Source organism: Papaver somniferum, chromosome 2 (genome assembly GCF_003573695.1).
Source record: "Papaver somniferum cultivar HN1 chromosome 2, ASM357369v1, whole genome shotgun sequence".
NCBI classification, from domain to species: Eukaryota; Viridiplantae; Streptophyta; class Magnoliopsida; order Ranunculales; family Papaveraceae; genus Papaver; species Papaver somniferum.
In genome coordinates, this window is record NC_039359.1 from 58,595,845 (window position 1) to 58,603,943 (window position 8,099).

The following is an 8,099-nucleotide window of genomic DNA, read 5'->3' on the forward strand; positions in this document are numbered from 1 at the left end:
TCAAAGTAATTGTTCCACATCTCGTCGGATCCAGTAATCATCTTGTTAGCATCATCCCAACCGAATCCATAAGTACAAGATTTAAACAAATCCTTGTATTGACCAAATCTAGTCTTCAGCCATCTATGTTTCCCTTTATAGTTCTCAAAAGATTTGTCACAACCACATGCTTGGTTAAGTTTTGGAAGTATCTCCTCTGCCACTATTCTCTTAGTAAAACATCCACTAGTGTCTTTCTTCTTCTCAAGTGTAGCTTCTTCCAACAGTTCCAATAATTTCTCAGTCTCTCGAGTTGTCCATTGTTTGTAATTCGTAGTCACTTCCTTTTCCGGTTCCGTATTCTTATTCTTCCTAACATTCTTTTTCTTCTTGTTGTTTTCAGAAGATTGGCTGGATTTTTCCATTCTATGGTGTGACGTGTTAGCTACATTAGTACTTAGACTAATACTAGAACTTAACAAAGCAAGAAAGAAGAGATTCTATGGTGATGAAATTCAGCAAATTTCGTCTCTTTAGAAAGCCGAGGAATCCCTCGTTAACATAAAAATGATAAGAAATAAATATGGGTTTGATAGCTGTGCCCAAAGGTCTAAACCAAACAGGGCAGAAATCACGTTTTCAGGACTTGAATACGTCTTCAGAAAATTTTAGATTTCACAATCTTTACTCAAAAAATCATACAAAAATCATTGTGTGATGGAATTCAACAAATTTGGTCTTGTTGCAAAGCTAAGAAACTCCTCTTTAACATAAAAATTATATCGCAAAGGAATGAGTTTTATAGATATGTCAGAATCATCTCGACAAACAGGGCAGAAATCACGTTTTCAGGACTTGAATACGTCTTCAGAAAATTTTAGATTTCACAATCTTTACTCAAAAAATCATACATAAATCATTGTGTGATGGAATTCAACAAATTTGGTCTTGTTGCAAAGCTAAGAAACTCCTCTTTAACATAAAAATTATATCGCAAAGGAATGAGTTTGATAGATATGTCAGAATCATCTCGACAAACAGGGCAGAAATCACGTTTTCAGGACTTGAATACGTCGTCAGAAAATTTTAGATTTCACAATCTTTACTCAAAAAATCATAAAAAAATCATTGTGTGATGGAATTCAACAAATTTGGTCTTGTTGCAAAGCTAAGAAACTCCTATTTAACATAAAAATTATATCACAAAGGAATGAGTTTTATAGATATGTCAGAATCATCTCGACAAACAGGGCAGAAATCAGGTTTTCAGGACTTGAATACGTCGTCAGAATTTTTTTAGATTTCACGGTCTTTACTCAAAAAATCATACAAAAATCATTGTGTGATGGAATTCAACAAATTTGGTCTGGTTGCAAAGATAAGAAACTCCTCTTTAACATAAAAATTATATCACAAAGGAATGAGTTTTATAGGTATGTAAGAATCGTCTCGACAAACAGGGCAGGAATCACGTTTTCAGGACTTGAATACGTCGTCAGAAATTTTTTAGATTTCACGGTCTTTACTCAAAAAATCATACAAAAATCATTGTGTGATGGAATTCAACAAATTTGGTCTGGTTGCAAAGCTAAGAAACTCCTCTTTAACATAAAAATTATATCACAAAGGAATGAGTTTTATAGGTATGTCAGAATCGTCTCGACAAACAGGGCAGGAACATGTTTTTCAGAAAAATCTATACGAAAAACACTATCAGGGTTTTGACCGAGAGAGAGAGTACGCACAAAAAAAACTATACACAATCAAAATAAACAATCATGGAGATCAAAGATATGAAAAACAATCAAAATAGTACACAAATCAAACGATAAACAATCATGGAGATCAAAGAAGAAAAAAAAACATACCTGGAAAAAACGTTTCCTCTTCTTTCTCATATGGTTTTCTACGCACCAAACTCCTTCCCAAATCTCTACTTTTTTGAGAGATTTGTTGTGAGACCAAAATACACTAAAAACTCCTTCGAACTCCCTAAAGCAACCAACTCCCTAGTATTGTAGGGTTTTATGACTAACAGGGAGTTCAAGAGCTTTTTTTTAAACTCCCCAGCGACTAACAGGTGTTTTCTAGAGAGTTTAGGAGACTCCTCTAAACTCCCCCACGACTAACGGGGATTTGGAGAGACTCCCTCAAACTCCCCCACGACTAACAGAAGAAAACACAAATACATTAAAATCTCTCGAACTCTCCCACGACTAACCCCCGTTAAAGGAGACATCGTGAAACTAAATTTATATTATTTACCCAAAATACCATTCAAGAAAATCAAATCGCTGTATACAAAATCACAAGATAAGTTCTTGCTAAAACTGAATTCAGAATTCAATCTGTTATAACCTTGCCCCACTAATTGCTCGCTCTCCTACAGGAGTTGCGTGATCTTTTGGCCACTTAATCATCTCACCTCTTGAAACATAAGCTCTTCCAAGTGCTCCATCTCTATCGCATAACATATCACTTACCCCACTAATTTCTTCAATTGCAGTTATAATTCTCATCATTTGGTGGCTTTGCGCTATCAACATATGCAGTAGCAAGAAATTGAGTTTTAGAAACCCCGGCAGAAGATATTCTATCTTGTACGTGAATTTTTGAACACTTTCTTTGCTAATGAGAAATCATCCCAAGTCATCAATATCGTGGAGCTGTTTAAAATAGAGAGAATACCCAACATAAGTAAATTAGTACGAAAAACTTGGCTCGAGAAAAAAAAAAAGGATACTTGCAAATATTAGTGAAGTCCAAATTCACTGGAAACATAACACAAGCTGAGCCACAGAAAAGAGGAGACTCTTCCAGTCTTTGGGTAGAATCAGTGAGCCCAACAAGATTAAATAACTTCTTCCAAAAAGATTAAATAACTTCTTTTTCATCTATCAAGCTGTACCAAAACTGTTACGGTTATTATGGTAGTTAGATGATCTAAACATGAATGAGTTCCAAGTAAGGAGATCGAAAATAAAGATTATGACAACCTTCTAGCCTTACCTCCACCAAGGGTTGCTTCAGGTAGTCCCTCAACCGAGTACTTAGAACTTATGGTCATGGATAGTGCTGTACATAATTGGAACACCAGGAACCTGCTCCCAATATGGCAAATTATGCATCAGAATCAAAAGAAGAAAAAATGACATTTGTTTGCACAATCAATTTATTACAATAAAAACAAAGATACAAAAAGGGAAGCAAAGTTTCAAGGAAAATCAAAATGTGCCAGTATACCTTGCGTATTCTCCGCTTCAAATCTCAGTCACATGTTGCAACGATATAGCACTTGTGCTGCATCCAAAAGAAAGCAAGGATCACATAAACAGGAACAGAAGATGAAGATAAAAACACAACTGTACAGTAGAAGCACAAAGCCGAAAATATTAAATTATACCCAGAAGTAGAGATGTAAACTAAATTTGCTACTTGCTAGCACTATGCTGCGAAAGATTTCCTTCGGTGGACCACAACAAGGGATTAATTTTCAAACCTACATATTGGTGTGACTGTGTTGCATATGAGAGCTGTAAGAATAAGAGTTAGTGAAATAGATAATGCACTCAGTCGGTGTGATTTATACAATTTGGGTATGGATACTTTTCCTTTCCTTCGCTAAGGGCACATTAAGTGAATCAGGGTACGTAACGCTATCAACTATGAATTGGGTATGAATACAAATTGTGGAAATATTAGAAGCTGAAAAGAAACATGAATCGACAGATTCTGGTACTGATTCATACCTGGCTACGTAACTCTATCAACTATACAATCACCAACATAAGTTCCTTCGTGGGAACATGGGAGTCTCTCAAAACGGGGATCCTTTGCAATCCTGTTCAGCGATAAGTAACATTTCACAGATAGTAAAATTTAAGAACTATCTCCAGTTACGGATAAAACATGCTAGATAATTTGAAAACAATGAAACTTCTCAAAACATCTAACCTCAAAGCTACTCGTTACTTCTGACCTAACTTCTCCAGCTCTGTCATGAAGCAACCCCTAATGCAAGAAGTACCTTGATACCAAAATTCAAAAAAACAACAATCAAAAGAGTCAATATACGAAAAACAAGCATATCAAACCAATCAAACACAACAAGGATCACAGGGTAACATTCAAATATACAAAACAAAAAGAAGAACACTCATGTTTTGCATACAAGCAATCCATCATTGCTTTCTCCAAATCCAACTACACAAAATGCAAGTGATATAAAGAAGAACATCAGTGGAGATTATCTCTATAGACATAACATAGCGTATAGTTTTAACTCGATTTACTAAAACAACTAAAATCAATAAAAACACTGAGTTCATATGTAATAAAAGAGAATGGTTACAGACAAAAACTACAATCTTTTTTTGTAAACTGATACCTGTTCATATGCAATCGTAGTAACAAGATTATATTTCTTTTCCTCCAAAAACTACAACAGATTCAACTTCTTCTACAACAATTTTCATAATGTAAAACGAAAATACAAAGATAAATGTTAAGAATAAATCCACAGAATGAATCCAAATCGATCTCAAGAAATGTAAGTAAAGCACATAAAATTGAGATTCTCCACCTAAATTCTTCGTATTCAAGGATCAAGTCAGTCATAATCTGAAGAAAAAAAAACTATGATGAGATTCAAAGGAAAAGAGAAAGAGATTTTACCTTCAATCTCAGAAAAGGGAATCAAGAAAACCCCAAATTCTTTGAATAGGAGGAGAAAAATCTATTGAATAAAGAAAAACCCCAATCCCATAGTTAAATCAATGACCGATCTCTAACAACAGCTGGGGTTTCTAGCTCTCGAGAGGAGAAGGAGAGGAGAAACGAAATATAGAAAATTAAAGAGAGAGTTTGGGTCGATAATCGATATAAGAATGAGCTGTTTGAGGGTGTCTCGGTAGCCCAATTTACGCTAGTTAGATAAGTTATGGGCTTTGTTGGATCCGACCGTTCTCGAACCAGGCGAAATTTTTTATCGCAAGCAAGCCAGTGGCTAACCATTTTCAGGGTTATAAAACATGGCATTCTACGTGGCTAGTCGTTTTTGGGCACACAGTATAAGATTAGTGGTGGGCGTATTAAGAATCAAAATATATGACAGATTTATTTTTGTAATTTAATGATTCATCATTAAATCACGCACCTAGCAATTTATGACATTTGAGAAAGACAGTTTGTTGGCGTTAAATGGTGGGCCCAATTATTTCGATGTTATATGACAGAATTTGTTTGTGAAATCCTAATCACGCAATTGATCTGTTATTTAAAAGCGTGATTAATAGTCATTTCTGGACTAGTGCCAGGAGAAAATATCCCGATATCATGTCCATTTACCGAATTTTGAAGAGGTTCGTTTAATGTGATCCAATGTTTTACTCGGTCCCAAAAACTGGCAAAGCAAGTCTCAGCATAAATTGGGAAATATTTTCTGGATGATTCCAAAATAATGTATGGCATCCACTCATTAGTTGATAAGCTACATCGAATGGGATACACAAACCAGAAATAAGATTTTATTGTTAAACTTGCACAATTTTGTCGGATAACCACCCTCCCTACGACTCTTGAAGATGGTTAGGTAGATCCCAATGATATAATGTTCAGTATATATGGCAGCAAACTTGCAGAACAAAAGATATTCAACTAGGCAGTGTAATCATCAATAGAAGGGATAGCCAAGTTATAAACAATGACCTTTATCAAGCAGAGCATTGATGAGATTATTGTAGTAGGGAATTCCTTCCTCATTGACTTTCGTTCCCAAACCATCTATGCTTACAGAAAGCGACCCATAATTAGTTTCATAAAGTGTGTCGATAGTTGAATAATGAAACGAAATAGAGTGGGATTCTTTTACTGTGAACATCTCATAATACAACAGTAAGCAACATTTAAATTTGACATGGCAGCAGATCAAATACCAGGGAAAATACGAGACCATGATACCCAAATGTGGTAAGCACCAAACCCCAACTTGGACATAAGTTCAACATCTTCCTATAAAAGGCAAATATACCGAAAATCTGTGTATTTTGATCAAGCTCATCAATAACTTCAAGTGCCTGCATAATTGCATCCACCATGATTACTATTCCAATGAAAAGTGAAATCTCCCATCTTCTGGCATCTTCAAACTAATTGATATTTCAAATGTATGTATATAATCCACGAAACCCTCTCCTCAATCGAAAAATATCTTCAGGCATCTCAAACAAGTACTAGTTCCGGATAGTCAAGGAGCAAGGGCCAAGGGGTATAATATTAATGTTGAGAATAACAGTATTCAAGTACCCAGAAGATCGTACATAGCCTTCACTAGCAGTAAATTTATAACAGCTGGACCAACGACTGATGCTTTCATTTCATGATTAACGTACAAGAGCGTTTCTGTAATACCAATATTTGTGTACGTACCTTTTGGATTACACGACATCCATACATATGAAGACTTAAAGAAAAAGGTGGCCAAATTTATTTGCAAGTTTCTTTCTCCACTCATCATTTTCATGCTCAAAAAACTGCACAAGTGAATTTCGAACACTATAATCAGTAAATCCCCCTAAATTGAACGTAGAAATCAATTATGAAACTGAGTTCCTAATTTACTCAAGAAAGGCACGAGATATACCAAAAGAGTGAAGAGAAACTAATTTAAAGAAAAATGGAAAAGCTCCAGATTTGGCTATTCAGACCTTTTGAATAACATAATTTCCAAATACATAGGTCACTAGTTTAGAAGCATGGGGAAGAATTTCTTGAAAAACTGATGCCTTTTCTTATGTGCCACAGTTTTCTAACTTCTGCTGAATAAACCGACTTCCATGTTGATCAGCATTGCAGGCATCCATGTATGAAGAGTCATTTTGTGTATAAAACTAATGCTCCAACGATGTTAATTCAATGGGGAAAGAAAAACAGAGAAGAAAAGCTAAGGAGACTGCCTGAATTCAACAATACGACCAGCAATGTCATAGAGCTCGAACTTTCGGGATTTACTGGATTTCAGCCACAAACATAATATCCAGCGGCTGTTACTTTGTCCGCCAGCTTCCTGGAATTACAAAACGTATTATCACTACATTATGTTGTATTCTTAAATTAATAGTAAACAGAACTTCCCAAACTAATATTAAGTAACAAACTTTAGTTTTGAATTTAAGAGTAAATGGAAGTTAACTAGATATTTACTTAAAGTTAGGTGCTTCAAATCCTGCAAAATAAAAAAAATTTGAGACCATTAGTTACACGAAAACAAACAACCTTTGATTCTGAGTGAACCCAAATTATAAAGCAACAAATTACAGATGATTGAAGTTCCTAATTCAGCTAAGGATCTCAATTTTGTTTTAAGATCATCCTTGTCCACTATTATCTGGATAAACATATCGCTAAGCTCAGCCAATTATGCACGGCGCTCGGTAATCCAAAACTGAAATAAACAAGAGAAACCAAAAAAAAATAATATAGATCAACCCAATACAAACCCCACGAATTATAGATATTAGCTCAGATTCTACGAAGAGAAACCAAAACAGCACCCAAACGAAAAATTAAGAAATCTATAAATCTTAGTCATAAATGATTTTGTCTACTTGTAAATTTAAATTCCTTAATAGAAATTGAACAAAAACAAACCCTATAAAATCAATACAATACAGTAGCAAAACCCAAGACTCAAATTCACAAAAATTGAGAAAATAGTTTGTTAGGGTTTCTGATGGAGAAATCATATGTATCTAGGGTTTGAAACGAAATTGGGATTATCAATGATTGGGTTTGATTTATGTAAGATGGTTTTTGATTCATCAGATTAGGGTTTAGGAGAAACGGGTATTGGTTTCGAAATTTTAGATTTGATTTCTCAGTTGAGGTATTTACTGTTTGGTCCAGAAAATCCGACCCGGGTTACTGGCTAGTCCAGCGCCAAAAAATATTTACTTCCTAATCCAAAAAAGTTTTGAAAAGAGTAAATTTACTCTACTAACCCTCGTATATAACATAAGTATATAACCATACTTATGTTATTACATATTACATATGTAGTATACTAGTAGTAATTAGTAGTAACTAGTATGTAGTAATAACATATGTAGTATGTAATATACTAG

The 8,099-nt window shown here is 34.6% G+C and overlaps 1 long non-coding RNA gene across 3 annotated transcripts; it reads right to left on the minus strand.

Annotated features, from left to right (window-relative positions):
• Nucleotides 1-2,169: 2,169 nt before the first annotated feature.
• Nucleotides 2,170-4,834, minus strand: LOC113347758. 3 transcript variants are annotated; one of them, XR_003359234.1, is made up of 7 exons: nucleotides 4,654-4,834; nucleotides 3,934-4,006; nucleotides 3,729-3,820; nucleotides 3,383-3,494; nucleotides 3,223-3,279; nucleotides 2,989-3,080; nucleotides 2,170-2,645 (listed from the first exon to the last, which is right to left on the minus strand). It is a non-coding gene; the product is annotated as an uncharacterized LOC113347758 (long non-coding RNA). The 3 variants fall into 3 exon arrangements; XR_003359233.1 differs by having other exon boundaries at nucleotides 3,383-3,512; XR_003359232.1 differs by lacking the exon at nucleotides 3,383-3,494 and having other exon boundaries at nucleotides 4,654-4,830.
• Nucleotides 4,835-8,099: the final 3,265 nt, after the last annotated feature.